General features: G+C 45.7%; 1 protein-coding gene across 12 annotated transcripts in view; it reads right to left on the reverse strand.

Moving 5' to 3' along the window:
• The window catches only part of LOC119101620 (protein PRRC1), an 88,804-nt gene that overhangs the window by 18,367 nt on the left and 57,341 nt on the right, over positions 1–13,096 (reverse strand). The gene's annotated exons all lie outside the window — the stretch shown is intronic.

The raw sequence follows: 13,096 nt of genomic DNA on the forward strand, positions 1-13,096 counted from the left end.
GTGACGTCAGAGGACAGGACGAATCATGCATTGAATTGCCGCATGTTAGACCTTCGCCACCCTCTGTCATTAACCTGAAGTTGCAAAATGGTATGGTGGGAATCATGGTCCGCACAAGCGTTCGTTAGCCACTGGTTAGCATGAGTTTGGTTGCCAGAAATATATCAATTTAAAAGGTTTAATAAAATGTTCGTTTATGACACGTTGAGGTCATAAATGTTGGCATGACACTGCCCAACATGCAACACTGCAATCAGCGTGTCAAACTCTACAATTCACCTGAACTTCAAAAGAATCTTAAGAGTCCAGGTTGGCCTTAAAGTTTAGAGAACTCTGGTGCTCACAGTTTTGGATGTGGCAAAAGCGAGATACGACACGGTAATTAACATGTTATCAAACTCTACATCACCATTGACATCCGTTTGAGAAAAAAATCGTATGGGTGCGGTTGCAATGGCTTTGACATCGCTAACCTCCCAAGATCATAGTTTTTAATGAGACGGAAAACGAGACCCATCATTTTTATCACCGTGCACACCTGTACCACACATACGACTTCCAGAAAAAAGCGTAGCGGTCTGTGTTCATTGACTTCAAATTTCGCAAAACATCGCGGACCATGCTTCTTAATGTGCTGGTAAAATGGATGCATTATCGTAATCAGTATGTTTAGCACTTCTACTGGTATCAATTTGAGCAGCACTGTAGATGCCCGGTGAAATGAAGGTATAGTTTTAAGATATCTGGAGGTCACATTTTGATTGCGACTCCAAACGAGATGAACCATAGTAATCAGCGTGTCAGTCACCACTATTTACATGAATTCAAGAAAAATTGTAGGGGCCTTGTGCCACCATGGTGGTCTAGAACTTCGCACACCTCTGACATGGTTTTAAATGTGGCTGGTAACAAGATGCTCCATCGTAATCAGCATGTCAAATACCAGCATAGCACTGAGCTTGAGAACAGCCGTGGGAGTCCAGGCTCAAAGTGTTATATTTTGGAAATATCTGGATGTCGCGGTTTCGGATGTGGCTCAAACGAGATGAACCATAGTAATCAGCATACCTAACACTAATGTTGATAGGAATGTGAGAAAAACTGTCGGGGCTCGGTGTAACTATTCTGAACTTCGAGCCACTCTGGCTGCCATAGCTTTCAGTAGGTGCAAAACGATATTCGCCATCGTAATTCGCATACCAAATTCCATCATTGGGATACGAGTTTCCGAACAAATACAACGGTCGGTGTTCAACAGACATCAACTTGCGAGGGGCACTGGCGGTCATGTTTCTTAATGTGGCAGGAAAAGAGTTGTCAAATAAATGAACAATGCTGATTTGTAAATGCAGCCAGCGTGTTTTACACTGCTAGTAGTATTAATTTGGGCAGAATTACGTGTGAGGGTATATGGTCAAATACTTTGGAAATTTCTGTGGGCCATAATTTATAATGTGGCTCGAAATAAAGTACACCACGGTAGTCAGTCGGTCAAACTTTATAATTGATATTGTTGAGCTGGTGTTAGTTGCATGTTTTCGTCGTCCTGTTTGAGTTATTGAGTGACATGCATTCTAACGCGTATGGGTGCAGAGTGCGAGCACAGACCATGGACGGATCCAGAGGGGGAGGGGCACGGGGTCATGGCCTCTATCTTGAGCCCCGAAGGGGCTCATAGGCTCCAAAGGTACCTATGGCCAGGGGCCCACCGCGCGCGTGTGAAGAGTTGGAGCGCAGGCCAGGGGATGATCCAGATGTAGGGCCACGTGGGGTCATGCCCCTCCCCCTTCGGCCCCCGAAGGATCTCATAAGTCTCCGAAGGGGCCCAAAGCCGACCGAACAGATGCAGGTTTTTTAACACAAAATTCAACAAAAATGGACGTCTTTAGGTTTCCAGGCGACCCAGACTAGTCGCGAGCGGGCCCGAAAGACCCGCGGGGCGACAAAAATAATTTTTCACCGATTGAGTGTGGTAAATTGGAGATTTCAGGGCTCATTACGCTGCCTAGAGAACCTATGCTGTTTCCGGGGACCTATATGCCCACCTGCGGGGTCAATGCGATCGTTAAGGAGCCTTCCATGTTGCACTTCATATCTTTGCAGTTGCTCGGAGGGCCCTGCGCTGTTGCTGGTTCCTCCTAGCGTGCCAGAGCACTCTTGTCAATCAGGGACCTTCCACGTATTCTTCCCATTCGCTCGATAGGCTCTGTGCGCTACAACCGAGGCCCCATATATTATCCTGCCGGGTTTATGTTTGTCTCGGTTAGCCTACCGACACACCCGCGATATGCTCATGGGCCTTCTACACTAGTCTAGACCATTACAATTCTCTGTCACTTGCTTAAGATCCTACTCTCTTGTCGGAGGCCCATTTGTTTACCTGCTTGGGCACATTCGGTCGTCCGGAGTACTCCAGCTAGGTTCTGGTACTTTATATTTGAATGGAGGGCCCTCCGCATTTGTCGGGGTCCGCTCTCTTCGCCTCCCAGGCCACACAGGATTGTTCAAGGGTGCCTGTACATTGGGTCCTTGCATTTGAATTAATAGTCTGCTCGGGTACACTCCGCACAGGGCTTCGAGTGCGTCTTATTGGAATTACGGCCTCTTCTGCGCTCTTGTCGGGTCCCCTTTTGGTAAGCCGCTCGGGAGTATCCAATCGTTCGGAGGCGATCTACATTGGGTCTTGGGTATTTTGCTTTAATGGAAGGCTCTACGGGAGACCCTTACCTAAGTATGGAGAGCCTCAGTCATTCGGCGCCCCGTGCCCGTCCCAGTTGAGCATGTTTTCTCCAGACCGAATCGAGACCTCTTGTTGGCAAAGAATACCCTGTCGGGCACTGTGGGCCACTGAACGATACAGGAGCCCGAACCGATGTACATCGCGGCCCGGCCTTGTCCCTGCGTGGGAAAGCCCCACTCACCCCCGCCAATAGCTTAGACCAACACGGAGCCGACTTTTGCTGTTGGTGATCTCTGGTCGAAATAGAGGAACGTTCTGTCTCCGCGGTCCCTATCGGTACATGAGGTCCTCTTTCTGACACGTGAGATCACGGTTAAATCACGCTTTGAGTCCTCGGCTCATGCTCATAAAAATTCAGTGATATTCTTTGTAAACTTCATGGCCTGAATAGTGAGCCAATCAGTTCCAACAGCGTTGTGTCAGTCAGTCATATGGCTCAAATAAAAATGTTCATATGAGGAAACACGGCACAGAAACACGGCATGGTAAATGGTACCCCCGGCAAAAATTAGTATGTCATTTCGAGGCATTAAAATAAACAACATGCAACATTACCTGCAAAACTCTTCGCAGTACCCGTTAAAGTTTGTATTGTAATTTCTAGGCAGCAAATACAACATCGTTGATTCTGAACTAAATTTTGCCAAATCTCAGCCAGAAAACATCAAATATTGCATGGTACAGGCATTCCACATTCCTTTATCCTACACCATAATCAGTGACGAATTGCCTGCTACCAAAAAAAACCAAACACCAGGGTTGGTTGCACATTTTCATTGTCACCTTGCACCTCACTTGCTAACCCATCATTCACTACTACTTAAACTGCTGTGGGCATGCTTTGGATGAGACTAGATGAGATAAACAGTAAAGTCGCTTCATCTCATATACCGATTGCGTGTTGCGCGTGACCTCCCATGGATATCATCAAGCTTTTTCCACGCGGCACGCAACGTCTGAGAAATTGGCCTCCAAATTAAGCAGTCTTGGAATGCGTTTAATGAGGCGCACAACGCTTTGATCTCTACGCAGCGCGGAAGCCCGCGTTAACTCCTGCCCCGTCATAGAGTGACCTGAGTTAAAGGTATCCTGGCAGAAACGACAGTCAGTGCCTACGCTAACCTAGTTCAGTTGTCCATTTGTTCGGAGTTCGGTTCAGTTCAGTTCATTGCTGACTGAAAGACGTGGGTCGAGTGAAGTGGATTTTTGTTGGACTTGCTGGTGACAAATGCAATCGTAATTCGTAGTACTCATTTAGCTCAGGTAAGTATGTAAGCTCATAACATGTTTGAAGTTACTGATAGATGATCACTATTGCAAGAGCTGCAATCTGATGTTGAATTATTGACATGCCGTCACCGACGGCGTGGCCAGTACTGGCTAGTGGAAATGTGATAACCTACGTGTAAATGCAATTGGGTGGCACTAGTCAGGTGCAGACTGCCAACTGTCACGTTTGGTGCAGTGTAGTTCACAATTACGTCAGCCGTTAAGTGCATTTGCGAGGAGCCTTGTGCAAATAGATGATACATTATCAATAATCTTATTCCTTGTAGAATCAGTAAGACAATGGAGACACAGGTGTTATATTTTGGCTATATGCCTTTATCGAAACGAATTCGTTTCGATAAAGGCATATGGCCGAAATATCGCATCTAACTCTCCATTCTTGTGCCATTTCTACGAGGAATAAAGCTGTTAATACTGCCTCAGTCTAGTCCACATTGCGTGCTTTGCAACTAAGAGGTCTGGGTCGTACGTGCCAAGTAGAATATGCTAGCCTGGAGCTGAGACTTGAGGGAGCTGTTGGCAACAGGTCGCAAGATATTGTTTGCTGCACTGCATTTGTTGGGCTAAAACTATAAACTTACTCCTAGGCTAATGGTACTTATTTTCCGCGCCAATGTATACACACGCACGCACACACGCACGCACGCACGCACGCACATATGCAAAAATATATATTTTAGTATCATTATTATCATTATTGCGAACCTTGGCGAAATCCATGCGAGTGGCTATTCTAACGCCGTGTCAGTACATATCACATAGATAAACACAGAACATGCAACACATGCAAATGGGCCGCAACGCCAACGACACACATACGATGCTATAAAATATGAGCGACTAATGATACAATTAGCACCTGCACGTCATGGCCAGTTGGTCAATTCAGGTAAGTTCTCTGACGAAAGACAATGCTTTGCTCTTGAACTTATTTAAGTTTTTGCACTGGCACGTGGTAGCAGGGAGGCGATTCCACGCCGCCATGACTCGATACGAAAATGCCCTTTTCACGCACTCTAAGCGAGGGTCTGCGCTCAGTCTGCGTTCTCAGCGCAGCGCTCGTCTGCAGTACAGTTTCGTCATCGGTGACTCTGGTGTGCCGCTGAGATAGTTCAAATCGGCCGTCTAATCAGGTTACTGATAGCCCGTGGCCATCAGGCACGTAAATGGCGCCATGCACACACACACACACACACAACCACACACACAACACACACACACACGCACGCACGCACGCACGCACGCCGACACGCACGCACGCACAACCACACGCACGCACGCACGCACGCACGCACACACACACACAACACGCACGCACGCACGCACGCACGCACGCACGCACGCACGCACGCACGCACGCACGCACGCACGCACGCAGCACGCATACACACACAATCTATATATATATATATATATATATATATATATATATATATATATATATATAAACATCAAACACATGTATTTTTATTGGTATAGATTCACTTATTTTGCTGTCTGAGTGGTCCTGTGCTCTGTAGATGACTTTGGGTTCAAAAAGGGGCATAGGGTCTAAACTTCCCTCGATTTCAGCCTGAGCGTGTTTGGCCAAAAAATGGTCACCGAAAGGGGTATTCCCTGTTTTGTTTTTAACGTCTCGTAGGAGTTAATTATATCTCAAACGAATGGGGCACATGGACTCACAGACATAAACTATGTCCCTCCCGTGTTTCTCACACATTTTACACTTGATTTCGTGAACCACGTTTTTTGCGTGCAAACCCCTTGAAACCCAGAACTGCATAAATGACATCTGCTGCCACCCGGACATTCAGGCTTCAGGATGAAAGATTTCCCCAGAGACTTTTTAAGCTTATTGTCGTTCTTCCCAGCTATGCGCACGCACAGCTTTGATTTTTTAACGATGTGTTTGATTTCTCACAGCAAATGTTCATCTTTGTACGGTAGCGTCAAGAATCCGTCTTCCGATAGGACGTGTTTCCGCCTCCTATCACCCACCCCCCACGCACTCTAAACTTTTCTACTTCTTCCAACATCCCACCTAACATATGCGGAGAATGTCCGTTACCAAACAACAACGCCCATGTTTTGCTTATGCTCCTTTCCATTTTGCTACTTGATGAGTTGTTTAGAGCCCTATGGAAAATGTTACCAATTATGTTGTGCTTAGTGGAAGTTGGATGCGTAGATTTGCAGTGCAAAATGATAGCAGAAATGGTTGGCTTGATAAAGAGCTTCGTTTCTAACGTTGTGCAGTTGTTCCTCCTTTCCACCGTCACTAGCGTATCCAAATATGGGACCCCCTTTCCGCCCCCTGTATGCGCCATCGTAAAAGCTAGATCTGGATGCTGGTCGTTCATGAACTGCAAAACAAGCTTCAAGGCCACGCTGTCCGTGTGTCCATACCGCAGCATATTCATCGATGTATCTGGTTAAGAAAGCTTGTTTTAATGGGCTGGCGGCCAGGGCCTTCGTTTCAAATTGGTCTACAAATATTATGGCCAGAGGAGGAGCACATGAGCTCCCCATTGCTATTCCCAATTTTTGTCGGTAAAAGTCATCTCCCAACGAGAAAACATTATCCTGGAGACCCTGTTCTAAAAGACCGCAGATATCCTCTTTTGATAGACCGAAAGTATTAATTTCATGGAAACGTTTGTCTACCTCAGCTTTCACGGCAGCAATAGCCTCATTGACTGGTATGTTGCCATATAGATTGACAAATCTATGCTGAAGAAAATGCTGCGTTCTGGTAACCCTTCTGCCTGCGAATGATCAGAAGCCTTTTTTAAAAAGTCTTTGGTGTTCCACAGGAGAGTGGGAACAAACCTCAAGAGTTGGTTGAGTATTTCTCTAAAGGACACGAGGTTTATATGTAGGACCACCGCACGCAGACATGAAAGGTCTAAGGGGCACTGCAGGTTTATGATATTTAGGCAGCCCATAGAATACAGGCGTTCTGCTGTGTCTAGGTGTCAAATCTTTAACGTTTTTTCCGAAAGTTTTTCGCTAACTGTGTTCTTCAGTGTTATTTTTGTTTTAGCCTCTACCTGATGATGATGATTGGGGTTTTATGGCGTGTCGCCTTCTAGGGTCATTTTGCGCCCAGTCTCTACCTGAGGGACTGTGTTTCTTTTCAGTTTCTCGTAGCCGACGCTGTCGTTAAGTATAGCCTTAGCCTCGTTAACATAAGTTAGCCTGTCTAAGATTATAACATCCTTACACTTATCGCTCTGTTTAACTATATCATCATCTTTGCTAAGGTCCCTGATAAAGCTCCACTGATCTGCAGTGGCATTAAGTTTTCGCACTTTATGGTTTTTGAACGTGCGCAGTATATCATCCTTCAATATCTATAGGCTGATTTCTACTTCATTACTGGAGGGTTGCGGAAAGTTCTCACCGATGTCTGGAAATCTAAACGACAGATTTGGGATGCGACCTCGTTGATGCTGATCTTCGTTGCGATCTTCTGCGTCTGCCCCACCGAGGCCACAACGTGCGTTCGCCGATTCTGATGGTACTGTTGCGTCGCCTATTGCAGCTGGTCGATTTTGGCCCGGTGCAGTTGCAGACCTAGTTGTGTTGCTACAATTAAGCAATTTTGAGATGTAGTCCTTGCACCGTTTGCCGTATGCAAAACGTTCAAATCCTTTTTCTACTTGAAGTAAAACGTTCTTAGATGCTGACCGCGTTAGCGCAAAGTTCGGGCCTTTGGCTAAAAGATTAAGTCCTGCGGTATTAACTTCTACGGACAAATTATTCACCCTCCTTTGATTTGTTTGTCTGTCAACTTGTTCTTCACAGCAATGATAAGCTTGAAGTTTAGCTTGAAGTTGTGCAAATTTGTCAGCCAGTCTTCGTCTATTTTCGCGAATAGTGATTTCAAAAACACGTTCATAGGTCGCATATATGTAAGCGTACCTTCTGTAATCCAGGAAAGATGGGACTGATTCAAATAAGCGTGAGCGTTGTCATTCCAAAAAGGCCCTTTTTCGAAAAGTTTCTGTGATTGCCTCGTTCAATAAAACCTTAGCAAAGTTAGCAGAACGAGGTAATACCTTCCTATTCCTGGAGAAAATATGCGTCACTGGCTTCGGTGCGGCTTCAATGAACACTTAAGGTCACAGTTAGTGGAAACGTTCCGGAAAAAACATCAAAGATTTGACACCTGGACACAGCAAACGCCTGTATTCTATGGGCTGCCTAAAGATCATACACCGGCAGTGCCCCTTAGATCCGTCATATCTGCGTTCGGTGGTCCTACATAAAAACCTCGTGTCTTCTGGACAAAATACTCCACCAACTCTTGAGGTTTGTTCCCACTCATCTGTCAGACACCAGATATTTCTAAAAAAAAATGCTTCTAATCATGCGCAGGCAGAAGGGTTACCAGAAGGCAGCATTTTCTTCAGTGTAGATTTGTCAATTTATACGGCAACAGACCAGTCAATGAGGCTATCGCTGCCGTGAAAGCTAAGGTACACAAACGTTTCCATGAAATTATGGCCTTCGGTCTATCAAAAGAGGATATCTGCGGTCTTTTATAAGAGGGTCTCCAGGATAATGTTTTCTCGTTGGGAGATGACTTATACCGACAAAAATTGGGAATAGCAATGGGGAGTCCATGTGCTCCTCCTCTGGCCATAATATTTGTAGACCAATTTAAAACGAAGGCCCTGGCCGCCAGCCCATTAAAACAAACTTTCCTAGCCAGATACATCAATGATTATGCTGGGGCATGGACGCACGGACAGCGTGGCCTTGAAGAGTTTTTACAGTTTGTGAACAACCACCATCCAAATCTAGCTTTTACGATGGAACATACAGGGGCGGAAAAGGGGTCCCATATTTGGATACGCTAGTGACGGTGGAGAGGAGGAACAACCGCACAACGTTAGAAACGAAGCTCTTTACCAGGCCCACCAACTCTGGGATCATTTTGCACTGCACATCTACGCATCCAACTTCCACTAAGCACAACATAATTCGTAACATGTTCCATAGGGCTCTAAACAACTCATCAAGTAGTAAAAGGAAAGAAAGAGCATAAGCAAAATATGAGCTTTGTTGTTGGGTAACGGATATTTTCCGCAACTTTTAGGCAGAATGTTGGAAGAAGTAAAAAAAGTATCGAGTGCGTGGGGGATGGGTGGTGGGAGGCGGGAACACGTCCTATCGGAAGACGGATTCTTATCGCTACCTTACATAGATGAGCATTTGCCTTGGGAAATCGAACACATCGTTAACAAATCAAAACTGCGCGTGCGCATAGCTGGGACGAACGACAACAAGCTTAAAAAGTCTCTGGTGAAATCTTCCATCTTGAAGCCTAAATGTTCGGGTGGCAACAGATGTCATTTATGCAGTTCTGGGTTTCAAGGGGCTTGCACACAAACAACGTGATTTACGAAATCAAGTGTAAAATGTGTGAAAAACATGGGAGGGACGTGGTCTATGTCAGGAAGCCCATGCGCCCCATTCGTTTGAGATATAATGGACACCTGCGAGACGCTAAAAACAAAACAGGGAATACCCCTTTCGGTGACCATTTTTGGCAAAACACGCTCAGGCTGAAATGGAGGGCATCGAGGGAAATCGAGGCAATCGAGTATGGATCCTATGCCTCTTTTAGCTCAAAGTCACCTACACAGCACGGGACCACACAGATAGGAAAATAAGTGCACTTATTCTTATAAAAAGTCGGCGAACAAATATTAACGCACAAGGCTCATCATGGCCAATTATGCGAACGTGATATGTGCCTTTATGTGTGATGTGTGCTAGCTTGAAATCGTTTACATGTGTAAGTGATGCCTGACACGTGGTGTGCGATGCCTGTTCAATTGAAATCGTTTGCATGTATAGTTGGTGTGCGGTGTGTGGTGCCTGTTTACTTCAACTTGCTTGCATGTTCGAATGAAGCGTGATGCGTGATGCCCATTTGCTTGAACTCGTTTGCATGTACACGTATGTTCGGGCATTCTAACTCCTAGACAGGCACTGTGTCTTGGTAATGGCTGGCAATCGCTCTTTGTTAAATCCCCTGGATGTTGGTGTCCTGTAAAAACTATGGCTTGCTCTTCCAAAAACAAAACTAAAAAATTGAGTAAAACAAAACTAAAAAAAAATGGGCAGGATCATCGGCAGGCACTTTTGAATTCACTTTTGTTGCTGTTTCGAGAAAGGCATGTTGCCAAAATTTCAACCTAACTTTATCTCCATTCTTCTGGTTTTCCGAGGAATAAGGCTAATACAACTGTCTTATTTATCTGTGTGACTAATGTTCCTCGCTAATGCACTGAACAGCTCACGTAATCAACAATACGCTCACACATAGCACGAATCAACGGCCGCAAATTTCAAACGCACTAGGTCTCTCTTCCACTGGTATGTTAAGTTACGCAGGCTTACAATAAATGCAGGCCGATCGCACTCCTGCACTTCACGGTAGCAAAGGTGGTGCCAGCCCTTATCCGTAAACATTCTCGGTAAAACGTGTCAGATGACGTCTCGGGTCTAGCACTGGCATTGTGCTGCGTCGCCGACAGTGCCAGCGATCTGTTCTGGTCGGCCTGTGGTCACGGCTGCGTGAATCATGTATTTTACGATACTTGACAAGACTGTGGGCGTCAAGCCAAATAACGTACTTCAAGACGTTACTGTTGCCGCCGTGTTTTCGCCTGTCACTGCTAACTCTCGAACATCTTAATGTTAGCAATTTTTGTCTTTGTAAAGCTGCGTGACGTTACAGGCCTCTTACAGCGATATGCAGCATCGATCGTAGAAGCGACGACCGACACGCCCAGACAATGTTTACAAGAACAGATTTACGTACGGTATGTTTCTAGTGTGTCAGACCAATTACGATGCCCGTGTATACTTATGATCTGTCCCACGTGCGGCACGAAACCATAGTGGTTGTCGATAACAAAACACCTCATTTTGTCACAACTCTGTGATCAGGTATTGCAATGCCCAGGAAAATCAGCGCGACAGGTTACGAGTCTCCGAGCAGTGTAAGCGGTTCTTCTAAGCGGTGACTCGTTCAAATGCTTAGGTGTTGGTTGTGTTTAACGTAAACTTAACTTAAGCCATTACATCATGCGTTTTCTTGCCTACTTTTCCCACTTTTCCCAACAGAAATCACTCAAGGACCTGCTTTGGTACTAGATCTGAACTGTACGAAAATGGGGGGGGGGGAGGGGGGGGGGGCGAACAGGAGCAAAAATGTCAGGTCTGCCAAGATAATAAGTAGGTGTTATCAAGCATGTTTTCGTCATCATGTGATTATTCGTCATCAACCTTAGGTGATATATAAAACCACATTAGAAGCCGTGAAATGGCACAATCGTATGCAACAAAACAAACTTCAACAGCACATTTTATCGACTGTTTCCATAGGCCTGGTGAGAAATGATGGCGTTTTGTTGCCGGTTATCCCAGTTTTGGACCATATGAAATTAATACGAAATAAGGTCTCTGACAATGTTTATGTAAAGGGGACATGATGAACCGGATCATAACAAGGGCTGATTGATCAAAGGAATGTTCCACAGCGGTTGCATTCGGGCAGCACAGACAGCCACAGAATTAATCACTCCAGATATATCGTTCGTGTGTGAAAACTTAATGTGAGCTGTTAACTACCCCTGGGTTTAGCTATTACGCAATACAACTTCGTTTTGCTGCATATGGTGCATGGCTGTACATGTAGCCACAGCACTTGTGCAACATCACTTGTACACAGTGCCGACCTGTTGGCGTTGCCTGGATGACTACCTTTCCTGACTCAGAGATCCCTGAATACATCTCAATGCCTCCAGAGACTCTAGTATACTCTCCTATGGAGAAAATCCCATTCCCGATTTGGAGCGCATGACCTACAACGTACAGTCCCTGTCTCATATTTACCTGCCCTAATTGCCAAAATCTCCAGACAATAGTCAATTCCTTTATATTTCTCTGTGGTGTGGGAGATTCCTGATTTAAGGGATATGCCGGTTCCGGTTCTGCGATTGCGTCACTTGTGCAAGCGCAACGAATGCACCGTTTGTTTGCTCATCGAAAACGAAGACGATGAATTCAAGCACACTTGAATTAAATGGAAATTCAAATGGTATTAGGGCTATGCGCCTACCTTTTTTAGCCTGTTACAGTGCAGCCGATGTTCATTTGAACAAAGACAATGTATTTTAGTTGATATGATAGCTCGGTAACATTCAAGCACAAGTACTGCGTCGCTAATGCAACGAATTTGGAATCGAAAACGACCCCGCGTATTTGAGCGACAACGATTGGGAATCCGCACGATCCCTTCCACCTTGTTGGCCATTCCCCCTCCGCTAGCAAACCGCTCCGGAATGTCACAACCATCTGTCGACCGCTTGCCTCCGTTCCCTCCCCTTGATGACACCCACTCCCCTGACCACTGCCGGCGTCGAGTGTTACTCCATGATCGCTTCCCTCCATGTGGGTGATTTTAACCTCCGGTGGCACGTGGAGCCGCTTTTGTTCTACAATGGTACTCATTAAATTCGCCCCCTCTTCGGGTTACGCCCACCTGTCTACCACTTTGTTACCCACCCAGCGGGGCGCCGGACACGGCAACCTGGTGCTTACACGCAGAGTGTAAACAGCGTTGGAGACAAATATACATGACACCATTGCACTGGCCAGCCTCAAAACCCCCTGTGGAATATTTTTATCGTCCTCGTGATCATACTTTGACATATTTCCTGGGCTCGTGCGTGCGTGCGTGCGTGCGTGTGTGCGTACGTGCGTGCTTGCGTGTGTGTGCGTATTTTGTGAAAAATCACAGCGGAGTCAGCTTTTTTATGTTGCTTGATAAATCCGAGCGCAGCTTTAGCTTCTTCACGATGTGTATGTAAAATGGTACCAAAGCTCATGATGCAAAGCATATATGGGCTGCATACACGCAATGGAATAGATCTTATGTGCTTTCCTTTCCTTCCAGAAAAACGTGCAAGGTAATGGAGACATTCATCTCCGATAAATTACAGTGGCATTGCCCGGTAGGGCCATGAGATGACGACCTTTTTGAAG

This window comes from Pollicipes pollicipes, unplaced genomic scaffold (assembly GCF_011947565.3).
Source record: "Pollicipes pollicipes isolate AB1234 unplaced genomic scaffold, Ppol_2.1 Scaffold_4881;HRSCAF=5763_pilon_pilon_pilon, whole genome shotgun sequence".
Classification (NCBI taxonomy): domain Eukaryota; kingdom Metazoa; phylum Arthropoda; class Thecostraca; order Pollicipedomorpha; family Pollicipedidae; genus Pollicipes; species Pollicipes pollicipes.